The sequence below is a fragment of the Mesocricetus auratus genome, unplaced genomic scaffold, assembly GCF_017639785.1.
Source record: "Mesocricetus auratus isolate SY011 unplaced genomic scaffold, BCM_Maur_2.0 Super-Scaffold_100007, whole genome shotgun sequence".
NCBI classification, from domain to species: domain Eukaryota; kingdom Metazoa; phylum Chordata; class Mammalia; order Rodentia; family Cricetidae; genus Mesocricetus; species Mesocricetus auratus.
Window position 1 is genome coordinate 40,499,500 of NW_024429191.1, and position 17,457 is coordinate 40,516,956.

At 45.8% G+C, this 17,457-nt stretch overlaps 1 protein-coding gene, 2 long non-coding RNA genes and 1 other non-coding gene across 4 annotated transcripts in view; 1 reads left to right on the forward strand and 3 right to left on the reverse strand.

Moving 5' to 3' along the window:
- The window catches only part of LOC121141355 (multidrug and toxin extrusion protein 1), a 59,503-nt gene extending 53,622 nt beyond the window's left edge, over positions 1-5,881 (reverse strand). The window contains exon 1 of the mRNA XM_040748806.1: positions 5,626-5,881. The gene's annotated coding sequence lies outside the window, so the exon portion shown is untranslated. The remainder of the gene's footprint in view (positions 1-5,625) is intronic.
- Positions 5,882-11,257: 5,376 nt separating this feature from the next.
- On the reverse strand, positions 11,258-14,996 carry LOC121141358. Its single transcript, XR_005878249.1, has 2 exons — positions 14,819-14,996; positions 11,258-11,507 (listed from the first exon to the last, which is right to left on the reverse strand). It is a non-coding gene; the product is annotated as an uncharacterized LOC121141358 (long non-coding RNA).
- A 41-nt stretch (positions 14,997-15,037) lies between these two features.
- Positions 15,038-17,084, forward strand: LOC121141359. The gene is made up of 2 exons (XR_005878250.1): positions 15,038-15,159; positions 15,792-17,084. It is a non-coding gene; the product is annotated as an uncharacterized LOC121141359 (long non-coding RNA).
- Trnaw-cca lies at positions 15,840-15,911 on the reverse strand. The gene has a single exon. It is a non-coding gene; the product is annotated as a tRNA-Trp (tRNA).
- Positions 17,085-17,457: the final 373 nt, after the last annotated feature.

Below are 17,457 nucleotides of genomic sequence, written 5' to 3' on the forward strand. Positions count from 1 at the left end.
ATGGCCCATAGGCTCTCCGGCGGTTGCTATGCTCTGCACATCACTGTTGTGCACTTGTCCATAAAGCACACCCAGAGCTGTAAAGCACAGCCCTGCCAGCTAACTTCTGATTGGTTCTTTACCACAAGGGCATCTGACCTCCTAGTGACCAGGACAGGAGCAGCAAGGTCATGCAAGCACATGTTGGCCTGTCATGGCTGCTGAAATGGGGGACTGATCACTACAGTTCCTTGCCTGCTGAGTATGGGAGTGTGTGAGCTTCTGCTGTGCAGTTTATTTCATACAGACACCATCTCCTATTTAGTTCTGCTGTACACACTATCAAGGACTGATGTCTTCGGGGCTGCAATCGGAACCAGTTGAACAACCCCGGGTCTGACCCTGAGTGGGGGAGTGTGGAAGCAGGAAAACTATCTATCCAACTGCGTTAAAGATGAGACAGAGAGTTAGGTGTTGGTGGCACACACCTTTAATCCCAGCACTTGGGAGGCAGAGGCAGGAGGATTTCTGTGAGTTTGAGGCCAGCCTGGTCTACAGAGCTAGTTCCAGGACAGCCTCCAAAACAATACAGAGAAACCCTGTCTGGAAAAAAAAAAAGAGACAGGCATCTGATCATCACAGGAGGGCAATCAGCTAATACTGAAGGCCACTGTTTATTGATCCATCATCTTAAGTAACCATCCAAAGGTGGAGGCAATGATAGGAGACATCTATTATCATGTACAAAGGGCTGATAGCAGGCTCCAAAACAATACAGAGAAACCCTGTCTCCAAAAAAACAAAAAAATAAAAAAATAATTAAAAAAAAGGGCTGATAGCAATTATTTCCCTTAATCCTGAAGACACTCCTTTTCTGCACGTACTTTAGCCCTCAGGCACCTCACACCAGCACGTCTCACTAGCCTTCAGGGTGGGTGTAGACCCACTCTGGCCCAAGGCTACTGTTATTTAGAAGAAGAGCCATTCTCCACTGAGGCCATCCAACAGCTATCAGCTGACATCTAAAAGACCATAGAAATTCTGGGCTCTTCAGAACTCGCAGCTGGGTGGAATAGATTTCCAAAACATGAGGCCCCAACAATATACTTTAAAATGGTTGTCTAGGTTCCTCTCTGTCCCTTTGTCTCTATTCTCAGCCACTGTCAGTACAGCTACTCCGTTTCTTTCCAATATTTGTCTTAGAGAATTTCCCCTCCTGTAGGAAAGCAGCGCCTCAGTTACATGAGGCTGACCCCTTCTCTCCCACTGGAGCTGGCATGCTTAGAAGTTGCTCTTGTCTGAAGCTTTGCCTCTTCACTGGGCCCACAGAGTCCCTAAAAGCGGGAGGTGAGGCCAGCCCTTCTGTCTTCATCGCGCATCTTCTTAACATTGTGTCTCCTGCTCAACCGCATGTGCACTTGTTAATCACGCTTAAAACCAGGAACAGCTAACCTATCTCACCCACTTCCAGTCTGAAGGCGCAAAGATAGGAATAGCTGAGTCATCAGCCACAGCCCTGTTGCAGACCCCAGATGAAGAACAGAGCCTTCCATGACAGCCCTCTCTTGGTGTGAAGGTAGTTATCCACACGGGTGAGGCGGCATCATGCAGCAAGAGTGTCCACCTCCTGAGAACAGGCTGCCCCTAGAGCAATACGGGCATCTCGGACACCCTTGCAGAATCAGAACTACAACAACGGCCAGCAAGATCTCAGCCTTGACTGTACCTCAAGACAGACTTGGGACCACAGGACCACTTTGTCGCTTCTTCCTGACCATTCGTATGGATGAGATCTCCAGGCTGTTGTTTTCACATGTCTCATTTCAGGATGGTGCCTGAGCCTTGCCCACTGGGGCTAGCCAGAGCTGGGACTTCTGCCCTAAAACTTCAGGTGTAGCCCTGCAACTCCCCGTCCCCTTAACGAAGCTGCCATTCTTAAAGACCAAGATGAGCTACTGCAGGGAGTTCCCTGTCTGAGCAGCCTCCAGATCCCAGCTTCTGCTTGTTCCACTTCCCCAGCCTGGGTGGTAAACACACAGATTTGAACCCACAGACACAGCCTCTCCTCCACAGCACATGCTGTTCTATCTCTCTGGGGGTGACAATGACAAGATATGGTCATGAACCCCCTCAAAAGTCCCACTGCTACCAAAATCCACCACCCATCTCTTCTGCAGAAAAACCAGGGAAGTGGGGTAAGTGGAGGAGAGAATTTTATTTAATTCCAGTATCTGAGGGAAATGAGAAGGGCCATACATTTTATGGTCACTTTTCCTCCCAAAATTTCTTTGACACTGTGTTGGGTGGTGCCTTCCTCTAGTGTCCTTGGGCATGGTGGCACCAGCCTCTAATCCCAATAATTGGGAGCCAGATGCAGAAGGTCTGCCTTGGCTACAGGGTGAGTTCAGGGACAGCCTGGGCTAAACGAGATCCTGCCTGAAACACCCAACAAGGAGAAAGAAAGTTATGCTTTCTAAGTTAGAACTCAGCAAAGAAGGCAGGCCTAGCACTAGGGACCCAGGAGCACTGTACTGGGGAGGGGCATGTAGACTGTTCACACGCCTGGCTCATTCAAGGGCAGCCATTCCCCCAACTCTTTAAAATGCCCTCAAGTGAATCACACCTCTTGAAGTTACAGCTTTCATTACTCTTACTTAGTTACTCATTTACTTATTCAATGTGTGTTCATATGCATGGATGTCAGAGGACAACTTGAGAAAGTCACCCTCCACCATCTGGGTAACCAGGATCAAACTTAGATCATCAGGCTTGGAAGCAAGTGCCTCTACTGCCGAGCTGTGTCTCCAGCCCAGTTATAGTTTTCAGAAAGACATTCTCCTGCCCGTGTGACTGACAGATCCCCTTTGGCCAACACTTAAGAGAGGGGACAATATTAACACCATGGCTTCATAATATTATGACCTTAGGGATCAGTTTAGAATGTCATGCCTCCACTCAGGGCCAGAGATATGACTCAGACCCCATTCATGCAATAGAATAAATTTAAAAGAATTTTTTAAAAATAATACATCCAACATCATGTCCTAAAAAGACACAATATGCCCACCCAATTGCCTTCTAAATAATTGTGTTTATGGCCATGGATTAGTGGTGTGCCAGCCATAGTTGGAGAAGCTTCTTGTAGTGGGCAGCTGTAACTGCAGAAACTGGTAACCTGCCAGTGTGTTAAGAATAAGTGGCCATTGGATGCCCATCTATGAGAAAGTCTTTCCCATCAAAGATGGTGTGATGGTTTGAATGAAAATGGCCACCATATGCTCATAGGGAGAGGCATTATTTGAAAGGATCAGGACACATGGCCTTGTTGGAGGAAGTGGGATGGTCTTTGAAGTTTCAGATGCTCAAGCCAAGCCAAGTGTCACTTTCTCTTCCTGCTGCCTCCTTGTCCAGATATAGAATTCTCAGCTCCTTCTCCAGCCCCATGTCTACCTGCACACTGCCATTCTTCCCACCATGACAGTAATGGACTGAACCTCTGAACCGTAAGCCATCCCTAATTAAATGTTTTCCTTTATAAGAATTTCCATGGTCACTCTTTCAGGTCTTGGCTCCAAGATGACCAAAAAAAGAAGAAACAACGGTGTGCCAAAAAGTGCCATGGCCATGTGCAGCCAATTCGCTACACGAACTCGTCCAGTGTGTGCCCAAGGACAAGACTATTAAGAAGTTTGTCATTCAGAACACTGTGGAGGCCACTGCTGTCAGGAACATATCTGAAGCAAGTGTCTTAGACGCTTATGTGGTTCCCAAACTCTGTCAAGCTGCATTACTGTGTGAGCTGTGCTATTCATAGCAAAGTAGTCAGGAATCGATCTTGTGATGCCCAGAAGGACCAAACACCTCACCATGATGTAGACCTGCTGTTGCTGCACCACATCCTCCACCAAAGCCCATGTAAAGATATGACTTCATGAAGACAGAAGAAAAACACCTTGGAAAAAATAAAATGGGACTTATACTTTATGTAGCATTTGAGTGTGTCTAAAAAAATTGCCATGGTCATGATGTCTCATCACAGCAATAGAAATCCTAAGACAGATGTCAGCCCAGCAAGGGCCAGGGTCCTATAAATGCCCCTCACCCTGTGAACCTCTGTGAACACACCTGTTTTGCCCAAGCCCTGGATCCCAGGCATTCCTGAGATCTGACTCCATCACAACCTTCCTCTTCATGTCTGCATTAGGGAAAAACTAATTGAACTTCCTGCCCTAGTGTGCCCGCCCGACCAGTTTGGTTTATTGTGTTTTATAGCAGTGCCTTTTTGTGAGGCATTGGAAATACCTTTTTCCAACAATTCAGGGTTCTTTTCTGTAACACGAAAAATAAAAGCCCCAGAGACTAATGGGGTTCAAACTTCACGCTGAAGAACAGAAAAGCAAAGTAGTCGACCACTAGATTTACCACTACCTCAGGCAGAATGGGCTGATCCTGCTGCCTCTCAGTGCGGCTGGAGAGTCCTGAGACTGAATGTCTTCCTGTCCTCAGTGTGACTGGAGAATGAATGCTCTCTACTGAGACCTTGCTCCTGTCTTAAACACCTCCCTAATTAGAGAGATTAAAGGCAGGTGATCCCAGGTGCCAAGATCATCTTTGTGTGAGCTGCTTCTCTTTAGGATTGGATCAGTCTTGTGTAGATCTGGGTGACCTTGGACTCACAGAGATCTGTCTACCTCTTAATCCTGAGTCCTAGGATTAAAAGTGTGTACCACTACCTCCTAGCTTCTGGCTGCTGGGATTAAATTTGTGTGCCTTGCTTCTACGACTTGTGACTGACTTTGCTTTCTGAATCCTCAGATAAGCTTTAATAGGCCATAAATAATATATCACTGCACTTTTCCAACACACCAACAAATGAAGCATCTATATCACCCACTCTGAGGCTCAGGGGACGCTGACGAAGGATGTAAGAGACGGAGGATAGGGTGGAGGGTTGTGGAACACTGTCTTGCAAGCATGGCATGATGGGGCACTCTTTAACTGACAGCGGTTGTGTTAACCTGCACAACATTAAACCTGTCAATATTCTGTCAGAAAGGAAGGAGGCACTTAGGGGACCCCACCCCTCCCTGAGATACTGTAGGCAGTTAATGGTTTGGGGTGTGGGGGTGTTCCTCAGTAATGTAGCCACAAAAAAAGGGTGTCTATGCTCCTGTTAGCAACCCTCACCCATGTTCCTGTAAGCAAATGTGATCAGCATCACTGGGTCACACACAGAGATGTGAAATACAGGGAGGGGCTGCTAGGGAGGAGGGAACGATCAGCGAAATTGCAAGAGAGTATAAGGGGTCTAAATGATCAAAAGCATCATATACACAACGAAGCCCATCATTCTCATTCTGGATGACTAACATATGCCAAGAAAAACATCTTTCAGAAAAGCCAGCAAGTCTATAAAATATCTGTAGTTTACAGAGAGGAAATAGCTTTCCCTCAGTGGGCTTAGACAAAGCCCTGGGGTGCTACCTTCTTCCCTTTGGGTGGTATTTAAGTCTTAAGGAGAGACACTATGAAATGTTCTTTAAAAAACATACACTGTGTTACCATGGAAGGAGCTGAGCCCCAAAGCAAAACTTATGGCAGGGAGAAGGTCCATTCTCAGTCACCTGCTAATGTCTGCCAGCTTACCTCACATCGGAGAAACACCAGACACTTGTATTTTCGGCCATTATGTCACACCACTACATACTGGCGTCCTTAGTTGTTACAGCCTCGGGCATGAATCTTTCAGGAAACATATCCTGGCACAGTCTGGGATGGCACAGCACTCTGGGGCTGGTAAGGACCTCGTGCCTCGTGTTTTGCCCCACTGACACCTTCAAGCATGAAGGCAGGCAAGGGCTATCGGCAGTGACCAGTGGAAAGTGGCCTACCTGTGTGCCCCATTAAGGCTACAGTTTATTGTGACCCTGTAAGAAGGCAGTTGGGAATACCCTTGAGAGAGTAAATATAGAAGTGGACAATGGCCAGACCAGATATAAAAATAGAATGCTGACCCACAATCCTATGCCCAGCAACAGCCCTGAAGGCTGCCCCTTGCTGCCAAACACAGCTGGGAAGCCAGCTTTGTGGGTAGTCAGGGCGTAGAGAGCCTAGTGACAGTCCTGGAATCCTCCAGGCTTCTGCCTGCTGTCCAGGCTCTGCAAATCTCAGAGCTAGAGCTGACTGTGCACTGCCACAAGCTTTGTACCCTTCATTCATTTCCATCCTTCCACTTAGTGTCACTCCAAAAGGGCCACACTGAGGCCAGAAGGCACAGATGACATTGACCATCCCCAGAAGTGCTAACTGGTCAGGTTGCTCACTGAGTTAAACACAAAGGAGGGCTATCTATGGGGATGTGACAAAGAGAGGGAACCCCTGAGAATGTCTGCTGTTGGGCTTTCTTTGGACTGCCCGTTTCCAAATAATGACACAGAGACTTCTTTTTTTTTTTTTTTTTTTTTTTTTTTGGTTTTTACGAGACACAGGGTTTCTCTGTATTGTTTTGGAGGCTGTCGGTCCAGCCCAGCCTCGAACTCACAGAGGTCCGCCTGCCTCTGCCTCCCAAGTGCTGGGATTAAAGGCGTGCTAATGATGATAGCCGATGCTATAGGGGATACAATATATTTATTTACCAGAGACAGAGTCACACAAGCTAGGAGTTAGAAGCGTGGCTGGCTTCCAAAACAGGGAGGTCCTTTTTCCTTTTGCTTCCTTTTATCTCTACCTGTGCTAATTTACTTGTCCCCGTCCTCATGGGAAGATAGCTTTATGGGGTTCACTACTACAGTGTACGTCACCACCGCCCGGCGAGACTTCTTATTAATTATGAAACTTTAACCTTAGCTTAGGCTTGTTCCTAACCAGCTCTTATAACTTAAATTAGCCCATTTATATTAATCTATGTTCTGCCACATGGCTCATTACCTCTCCTGTATACTGTGGGTCCAACTTACTCCATGTCTTGCTGGTGAATCTGCCCAGAAGTCCTGCCTATCCTCTCCTACCTAGCTATTGGCCATTCAGGTCTTTATTAAACCAATCAGAAAGTACTTTGGCAGAGACACATCTTCACAGTGTACAAAAAGGTTAGCCTACAACATTTCCCCCCTTTTGTCTAAATAAAAAGGAAAGGCTTTAACTCCAACACAGTACAACTTTATACAATAAGAACAATTACCAAGTAAGAATATATTAACACATGTGCTAATATATTAATAATGTTTTAACATATTAACACATGTATGGAATATGGGGTGTACACAAATCAGCTAAAGATGATTCTCTGTTCTATGCTTGATCAGGTAAAAGACATCTGTTAACTTTATAAGTCCATTTGGACTGCATAACCAAACTGTAATATAAGTCTCCATTCACAGCATATGAAAGGATGGCATATAATAATGTCATGAGGACTCTGTAGCCAACAAGACTTGCCATATCTCATCCTGTTTCAGAGCTGTTCCCATGTAGAGGGATCAGCATATACATCACATGTCTTGTAGTTTTTCTTGGTTTCTTCCTTCATGTCTGTAGCCTGAAAGGGGTAAACTAAACTCAAGGGCTTCACTTCTAATAATTTAGAAATAAAGGAACCAGGCCCTCACTCAGCCCCCTGCTTTAGTAGCCATGACATGCTACAGAAAAGACATGTAGGTCTCTGACACAAGGAAACTCCAGACCGTCTGGCCTTCTGGAGTCTAGGGCCAAAAGTGAACAAAAGAAATTCCAGACCCTCCTTCCAATCTCCAGATAAGATACTTGGTTCCTGGGAACTGTTTGGTCACAAAAGAAACTCCAGGGGGGACCAAAACCTCCCCTGTACTCTCCAGGATATAATTCTGAAAACTATTGGTATCTATGTACAACAGGCCACCTGCAAGTAACAAGACAATGCCATAGAAACCACAGAATGTTCCCTCTCAACACTGACCAATGAAAATAATTGGTACACAGGTATTTCATGCCAAAATATGACTCTGAGAAATTCTCCTAATTGTTCCCAAATGTCAACCAATCAGAAACCAACCTATACATACTTATGTAATCCTGTAACTTTTGTCTATAAAACCTAGCAGTAGACAGGGAACTTCACTCCCTCTGGAGGCTGCTGCGTCAGCTTGCTAGACAGGGTCCCTGTCATAGTTGGATGAACAATCAGTACAATTAAAACCTTGTTTTTACGGTTTAGTGGGTCTGTCTTCCTGGTGTTCTCTGGGGATCTTTGCAATTTGGACACAACATAGCCAAGATTTTCAAGTCTCCCCCAGTTAAATCTGACCTTTATTAATTTTGAAGGAACCCATAGCTTTTCATTTCCTGTGGAAACAAAGGCATAACCTCTCCCCAACATAACACATCTTCTTACTTCCATTCTGCAGTGAAGATATCCTTAAAATACATAGATTGGTTTATCTCAGCAGTTTCCATAATCCAATGTCTCTTGGCAACTGTTATTTTTGCTCATTAGCATCTAAAAACTTAAAGTTAGTAAAGTGCTGTATAAGATCTAGAATCACCCTGTTTTATAATATTTCCCATCCTTACATGGCTTATTCTTTTTATATTACTTTACTCTTTTTTTAAGATTTTTATCTTATTATTTTTTAATTACTTATTTTTCCAGTTACTATACCCATTTTCTTTTCTCTCTTCAGCATCTAAGCACATTTTCAAGCATATTGTACCTGTTAAGAGTTTTTTTTTTTTCCATCTGGATGTGGCAATCTATGTGTCTGCTGACTTCTCTGACCTCATGAGCCAAACCTTAAATGACCAGGCCACCCACGGTGCAGCTCCACTTAGCACAAGGTGCTGGCAACTGGATCCAGCCCCCACCCTTTGAGTGAGTCCAGCAGACTACCCCACTGGCTCTAGCCTGCAGAGTTAGGGCTCTGTTTGCCTTTCCAGGAGAACACAGCCTCATGTCTGCTGGCACTGGCCAGGGGCCACATTTTTGTTGTTGCTGTTATTGTTGTTTTGGTTTTTCCAGACAGGGTTTCTCTGTGTAGCTTTGGCTGTCCTGGAACTTGCACTGTAGACCAGGCTGACCTTGAACTCACAGAGATCAGACTGCCTCTGCCTCCCAAGTGCTGGGATTAAAGGTGTGTGCCATCACCACCTGGCTGGGAGCTGGGTTTATCTGCTCCAGCTCTGGGAAGTTGGTGGGTCCAAGCTGGGCCAGCTGCTCAAGTGCTCAGCTGCACAGCAGGGACTCTTAGTCATACCTTTGTATTCTGCGAGCACCAGGACTTAAAGGAGTTATGCCTCTGTATTCTACGAGCACCAAGACTGCCTGAGAGATTTGGTTACTAGGAAGCTGAGTCCAGCTCTGTGTTTGGAACTTTATTTTTTCAGCTTTCTCAGGTCCTATGTGGATATTCATGCTACACTTTGGCCACCAAATATTGTCAGACTTTCTTTGAACCACCAGCTCCCAAATAATGACACAGAGACTTCTTATTAATTATGAAAGCTTGTTCTTAGCTTAGGCTTGTTCCCAACTAGCAACTATAACTTAAATTAGCCCATTTACATTAATCTACATTCTGACATGTAGCTCATTACCTCTCCCCCATACTGGATGCCCAACTTACTCCATGTCTGGCTGGTGAATCCCACCTCTCTTCTTCCCAGAGTTCCTATCTCTGCTCAGAAGTCCTGCCTATCCTCTCCTCCTATTGGCCATTCAGCTCTCTATGAAACTCATCAGAAGGTGATTGACAGAGACACATCTTCACTATGTACAAAAAGATTATCCCACAATGGCTAGCACAGTTGGAAGGCAGAGCATAAGTCAAGGACATCAGGCCACAGATGGCATGCAGAGGCCACACATGATGCCCCACCTAGGTCCTTTGAGGAGGTCCGTGTCTACACAGCCTCATCTCTCTGGGTCTGTCCTGTTCCCACAAAAGTCACCTGAGAATGTCCTATGCAAGGTCACTTGCATACTTACTGAGTCCTTTGCACAGCTTTGGGGACTTGGACCTGACTGAGGCAGTGAGGGAATGAAGAAAAGACAAACACACAGAAAAGCTGGGATCCGGTGGACTGGGCTCCCTGAAGCTCAGTGTGTTTATTCTACAGTTAAACAGAGAAGCAGGGTTACTGAATGCAGCAAGACAGGGAGCTAGGGGGTTATCACACACAGAGTAGCAGAGCAATTATATACAGCCAAACAAGGAGATGGGTTGAGCTCATCTCAATAGAAGCAGCTATGGGGAGCATCATGGAGGAGAAAGCTACGGTAGATATTTTCTGCACACACTGTCAACATCTGCACACAGAAGGTTTTGCCACCCCCCTGAGCTTCATCTCAGGGGGGAAGATGTTGGCATTTTTCCATAGGTCTAAGGCTAAGGTCCTTGACATAACTGTGCTTATATCAACTGCACACATGCGCCCAGGATGTCACTCACTCAAGGTTTCCTGCAGATACTTATAACTTAGATGCTTGTTGTAGGTTAAAACTGTTCTCTTTCTGTCTCTTCAAGGTTTTCTGGCTGCTTGGGTTTACTGGGGCTGCATATTGAATCTGCACTTCCTTTCTGCCCAAAATTCTGCTAGGTACTGTAACAATAAATAAATAAATAAATAAATAAGTAAGTAAGTAAATAAATAAATAAATGACCCTGAGGCAAATATTGGGGTTCAAGCTGAAGATCAGGGAATCAAAGCAGCTGACCACAAGCTCTCACCTCTAGCTCAGACTGAAAGGGCTGATCCATGCACGAGCTCTTCATCAAGTCTCAAACTGCTGCCTCTCCTCAGTGTGGCTGGAGACTGAATGCCTCCTACTGAATCCTTTCTCCTGTTTTTTATACCCCTCTAGTTCTGGGATTAAAGGTGCGAGTGATAATTCTCTTTTAGATTGATTCAGTCTTGTGTAGATCTTGGTGGCCTTGTATTCATAGAGATCTGTCTACCTCTTAATCCTGAGTCCTAGGATTAAAGTTGTGTATCAGCGCCTCCTAGCTTCTGACTGCCGGGATTAAAGGTGTGTGCCTGGCTTCTATGGCTTGTGATTGACTTTGCTTTCTGGATCCTCAGGCAAGCTGTAATAAATCATAAATAAAGGTACAAAGGCATAAGCCGTAACCACAGCTGTTGAGAAGGCAGAGAGTGCTTCAGCCTAGAAGTTCAGGAGACCCTGCTGCAACCTGAATGTATGGGGCACTGATTTGACTGGAGCAACAGAGAATGAAGAAATGACAACCATATATACAGAAAAGCTGGGGTTGGTTGGGCTGTGCACTTTGATAGAGACACACCAGCATCAGGGAAACTCAACATGTTTATTGTATACAGCCAAATGAGGAGATGGGTCAGCTAATCTCAGTAGAGGACATCTGAGGAGGGGCAGTCTTAGACTATAGTCTCTGGGGAGTCATGGAGCTGGTCTAGCCTAACTGCCTTGAGAGGCATGCGTAATAGGTTTTGCCGACTAGAGTTTATAGTTCCTGGAAACCGAGGCACTCCCTCAGGCAGTGAAGCATTCAGGCTCCCTGTGTTTCTCTGTATGTTCCCTAGAAATCAATGAAGCACAGAGAAATGTGTCAGGACAATTGGTCCTAGACATTAATCTTATGTACCCTGCATAGCTTGCAAATACAACTGTATTTGATCCTGGAAATCATCACTGTGTTGTTTCTGATAAGGTTTAGTATAAAAGTCTGATTGCTTGCAGTAAAATTGCCACATCTTTGGTCTTGCTGCATCCCCTCCGTCCTGTGCCTGGTTTTAGTTCCTTGACCAGCCGTATCAGGTAACTGTGACTGGGTAAGTAAACACAAGCACTTGCCATGGTCATAAAGAAGGAGGAAGCTGTAGTTGGTACTTCCTGTGTGTACCATCAACATCCGTACTAGAGCCGGGGGAAGGCCTTGCTTTTCCCATGGTCATTGGGGGTCCTTGATGTGACTGTGCTCCTTATGCATGCCTTTAATCCCAGCACTCGGGAGGCAGAGGCAGGTGGATCTCTGTGAGTTCGAGACCAGCCTGGTCTACAGAGCGAGTTCCAGGACAGCCTCCAAAACCACAGAGAAACCCTGTATCAAAAAGAAGAAGAAGAAGAAGAAGAAGAAGAAGAAGAAGAAGAAGAAGAAGAAGAAGAAGAAGAAGAAGAAGAAGAAGAAGAAGAAGAAGAAGAAGAAGAAGAAGAAGAAGAAGAAGAAGAAGAAAAGAGTACATTCGCTCCCACAAGACTCCATCTCAAAGAAAAAAATCTTGCCCACGTGTGCCCAGAAATGTTGTCTATGGAGCCTCAATATTCACTGATATGTGGCACAGACACACAAATAATAAGTAAAAATGTAACAAAAAGATCATAAACCCAAAATACAAAGTGGACAATATCCAAAGAATAACTCCTGATGATCTCTAGCCTATGTGAGCAAACACATATGTGTGTGTGCACGCGCACACACACACACACACACACACACACACACACACACACACAGTTCAGTCATCCTTACCTGCCTCTAAGCAAGACAGGACCCTCACTAGTCACTCTGGCTTCTTCTCAATAACATGCACTTTCCCAGTGATGATGTGGAGCCAGGTCCTCACCAGAGCAAACGTCATGGTCATGCAGCTAGGATTTCCACTTCCTATAAGCATGGACACTTACTTACCAGGCCCAGGTTACCTGATGGGGCCGGTCAAGCTTTAAAGCCATGCACAGGTTGGGGGGACCGCAGCAAGACAGGTTTAGACAAGTTTATTGAAAACACAGTCAGACTTTATACCTTTATCAGAAACAGGTCATAGTGGTGATTGCCAGGATCAATACAATTGTAGTTGCCAGGACACAGTGATGTTTAAAAGATATATAAGGTACACAGGATTAACGTCTAAGGCCAATTGTCTTGACAAATTTCTGTATGCTTCAGTTGAGTTCTGAGGAACACAGAGAAATGCAAAGTGGCCTCAATGCTTCACTGCCTGACGGAATGCCTTGGTTTCTCAGAAACTCAAAGGTACTCAGTGACCCAGGGGATACAGACTCAAACACAAAAAACCTATGACGTATGCCCCTCAAGGTAGCTAGGCCAGGCCAACTTCATGATTCCCAAAACCTCCCCAAAAGTGAACTAAATAAATCTCTTCCCAATATCAGCCTTCAACCTCAGGTATTTTTTTTCAGTGACGGAAAATGACTCACACAAAAGTCCAAGAGTCTGACTCTGTGTTTCACCTATAAAGTAATACTGAAGTTGGTTTGTTGTTTTGTTTTGTTTTTTTAAGAGGCTAGGGTATTTTTGCTATTGATGGTGTTAATTCTGTAAGGTAAGATGCTAATTTTTGTAGGTTCTAAAATTTGTTTGAGGGAATTTTGTTGTTTTTTTTTGTTGTTGTTGTTGTTGTGGGTGTTTTTGTTTTGTACATGGTCTCATTATGTAGCTTGGGTGGCCTAGAACTAAGTAGACCAGGCTGGCTAAAACTCACAGAGATCTGCTTGCCTCTGTCTCTGGATACTGGCACTAAGGTTGTGTGCCACCATGCCAAAGCCTCATAATATTTTCTTAGTTAGTTTCTAATTTACTAATAATTTGGTCAGAGACAGTACTCTGATGTCAAATATGCTTTGATTTATTGAGACTTATGTTAAAGCCTATAATGTGATCAAGCTTTTCTGAAATGTTCCCTGTGAGGTCAAGACATTGTTGTAATTGTTATATGCAAAGTTCTAGATATGTCCATTTGGTCATCTCTGTTAAGGTGATCAAATTTGGTGACTGAACCTCACTAGTCCTGAGCACATGGTCTGCCACTATGTAGATGCCTCAGTCCTCAGTCCCCACAATTTGAGGACTTTAATTACTGATCAATTATTAATGATGTCTCTACCCCCCCCCCTTTTTTTGATAGACCCTAGGCTTGGTGCATGCTGGGCAAACACTCTGCCAACTGAGCTACATTCCAGCCCTTATCTCTGCATGCAGATTTCCTACTTCTGACACACTTGATGTGATTGATCTAAGCCTAATAAAGAGTCTATCTAGTCTTCTTCTCTGAGAATATACTCTTTCACTCCTTTACTTCTAAGTTATGTTTATTCTTGATTGTATAGTATTCTTGTTCAGCATTTCACTTCTGTTTATTTGCTGTTGACTCAATGGCATTTTCTTTGCTCGATACCCTTCTGCAGTCTGGCCTGCCTGAGATCATCCTCCTCCTTCCTGAACGGCATCCACTAGACAGGCTGGAGGGCTGTGGTAGCTGTATCTGTTCTTGACGTTCTAGGTTGACAACTGCTCTGTCTGAAGACTTAGGAATGGTGAGAACAGCTCTCCTGGTTCCCATGGCTGCTGCTACTGAGAATTCTGTTTCAGTCAGATTATTGTAGATAATCTGCAATGTTTTAAAATTTTTTCCTAATTACCACTACAAGGTGTCTTGTTATGTTTCTGTTGCTGTAATTAAATACTAAGTAATAGCAATGTAAAGGAAAGGGAGGTCTGTTTGAGCTTACAGGCCCAGAGGGAACACAGTCCTTCATGGCAGGGAAGGCACTGCCACAGGGGCATGAGGCCAGCCTGGCAGTCAGAAGCACAATCATCACATTTCATTCACAGACAGGAAGCAGGGAGAGAGAACAGGAAGTGAGGCCAGACTATAAAACTCCAAAGCCCACCCAAGCTACATACTACCTCCAGCATTCAACTCCCTCCTAAATGTTCTAAAACCTCCCCAAAAAGTGCCACCAGCTGGGGACCAGGTGTTCAAACACATGAGCCTGTGGGAGACATTCCTCACTTAAACCACTCAGTGTGGGGATGGGTGACTTATATCAGTCCTAAGATACATTGACCTCTTCAGAGTGGAGACTCACAAGCTGTCAGGTCTGAAAATGACAAATCACCATCCCCTGCCATCTGGTGTCTCCTTGAAGACTGCCTCTCCCCTGCCGTCTGGTGTCTCCTTGAAGACTGCCCTTCCCCCTGTTCTCTCTATTATCTTCCTCAGAGAAGCTATTTAGGCTTGGAATTTTTTTCATTCTATTCTCATTATCTCAACACTCTGGAACTTTCTATCTCCTTATGTCTTTGTAAGTTGTTCAGTTCACTCTTTGTGTCAGTGGCCTGTCACTCCCAGTTTATCCCTGTCTGGGAACAGAACCCAGGAAGTCATGCTTCCTCTTCAGCTCCCTTCATGTCTTCTCTTTTAAATTTTGTGAGTAAATTTTGTCTGAGAACTTATGTATGAGAAAGCTAGATGATATGATTTGAGGCTGATATCTCATTCAGAGGGAATTACCTCCCTCTGAATAAATGTCCACCTCTGCCAGCCCTGTCTGGTACCAGACAGGTGGAGTGGATCATACCCAAAAGCCATGTTTTATTTTATTTTGCTTATTTAAAAAACTATTTATTTATTTTGTGTGCATTGGTGTCATGCATGCATATATGTCTGGGTGAGAGTGTTGTGTCTACCAGAACTAAAGTTACAAAGAGATGGTCATCGCGAGAAAAAGCGTTCAGAGTAGGGAGCTGAGAAAATGAAGCTCAAGGCAGACAAGGAGAGATCTATATTAAAGCGCAGGGTTCAGCACTGATAGCTCACACAGGCCCAGGTAATCTGTGGTGGGATGGGCAGAGTCCGAGGGGCGAGGCAGGGCGCTTGTGTTGGAGACCAAGTCAGCACCAGGTCCCACCTGCAGTCTCTGCTGCTGCAGCGCCTCCTGTCGGTCACCGCTTTCCCGAGCATTCGGGTATTCACCGTCCAAAGAAAGAGAAAACGTGGTGCTGTCTCAGTGGCGTGGAATGGAAGGACTGTTTCCGGTACTGATCTAATTTCTCTTTAAGGCTTTACTCTATTCTGCCGTGGTTCGCGAGGAAAAATAAAATCCACCATGACCCCGACGTGACTTGAACACGCAACCTTCTGATCTGGAGTCAGACGCGCTACCATTGCGCCACGAGGTCACAGCAAGCTGGTGACTCTGCGTCGCTGAAGGCCTCGCTGCACCGGCTCGCTCCTGGGCTCAGAGGCTCGGGATAGAACCTGGTCGTTCACGAATGCAGGGGAGGAGACCGGGATCCCGCGGCGCCAGCCACCAGAGCCGCGCAGAGGCTGCCCCGCCGCCCTTAGGCGACAAACGTTGGACTCCTCCTCCCCAGTCTCTCGCGGTGACCCACGGGGGACACAGTGTTGAGGGGACCCTCATGGGCGAGGGGACGCCGAGGAGGAACTGAGGGATACTCGGGAGCCGGGGGCCGCCCGGGGACTCTGGGACCCGGGGACCCGACTGACTGCGGCGGGGAGGCCGCGGCCCCGCCCCGTAAGATGGCGGCCGCGTCTGCGGAGGGGCCGGGGTCGTCAGGCGGGGTGAGGGGACCGGGCGGGCACCAGGCCGGGGATGACGGGGACCTGGCCGGCACTGGGCTCGGGATGACGGGGACCGGGCGGGCACCGGGCCCGGGATGACGGGGACCGGGCGGGCACCGGGCCCAGGACGGCAGGTCTGGGATGACGGAGACCAGGAAGAGCACTCCGGCACCAGCGTTGGTTTTTAGTTCCCTGTCCCTAGAAGAATCGTGGGTACGCGAGAGGACGACGCCCAAGCGAGCGGTTAGATAAACAAGCAGGAAAGGCGCGGCAGTTTTATTAACTATACAAATAAACATTTCTTTGAGGAAAGAACAATACAGGGAATAGTCGTAAAACGGAAACACTAGTATTTCCCGGTGCTGTTTCTTCGTCCGGATTGAGGCTCGTACGCATACCAATGCAGAGATCTCACCGGTAAAAGTATCCGAATTTTCACGAAGGGCAGATGCCTCACCAGCACCGTTATCGCGTGTACTTTAAAATGCACATGTGAATGTGTGAACGCATGTGCTTTTGGATATGTTGAAAGGCCTGATAAATACACATGAACTGAGGCGCTCTTACCATCTCAAAATCTAAAATGATAACCTTTGGATCTATTGAATGTTTCACAAAACCTTAAAATGTTGCTTACACAAAACAATATTCACGGGGCCATGGGATAAAAGCTTCATCGAGCTACGAAATTTAGCATTAGATATAGATATATAGATTTTAAAATGATTTCCTTCCTAAATAAACTGTCTCCTTTGGGTGGCTTACAACCATCTGTAACTTCCGTTCTATGGGGATCTGATGCCCTCTTCTGGTCTCTGTGGGTTGCTATAGATTTCTTCCTTCCTTCCTTCCTTCCTTCCTTCCTTCCTTCCTTCCTTCCTTCCTTCCTTCCTTCCTTCCTTCCTTCCTTCCTCTTTTTTTTTTTTCCCCAGGAATATTCTTTGTTTTTCGAGCCAGTTTTTCTCTATGTAGCCCTGTTTGACCTGTAACACACTCTGGAGACCAGGCTGGCCTGACTCCCTAGTGCCGGGGCTAAAGGTGTGTGCCACTGCTCCTAGCTAACTTAGTATTTCAAGAGACAGTAAGTAAAAAGAATTATCAGGGTCTCTGGAGTGGAGAGAAGTGTCCCATTCATCCATTCTC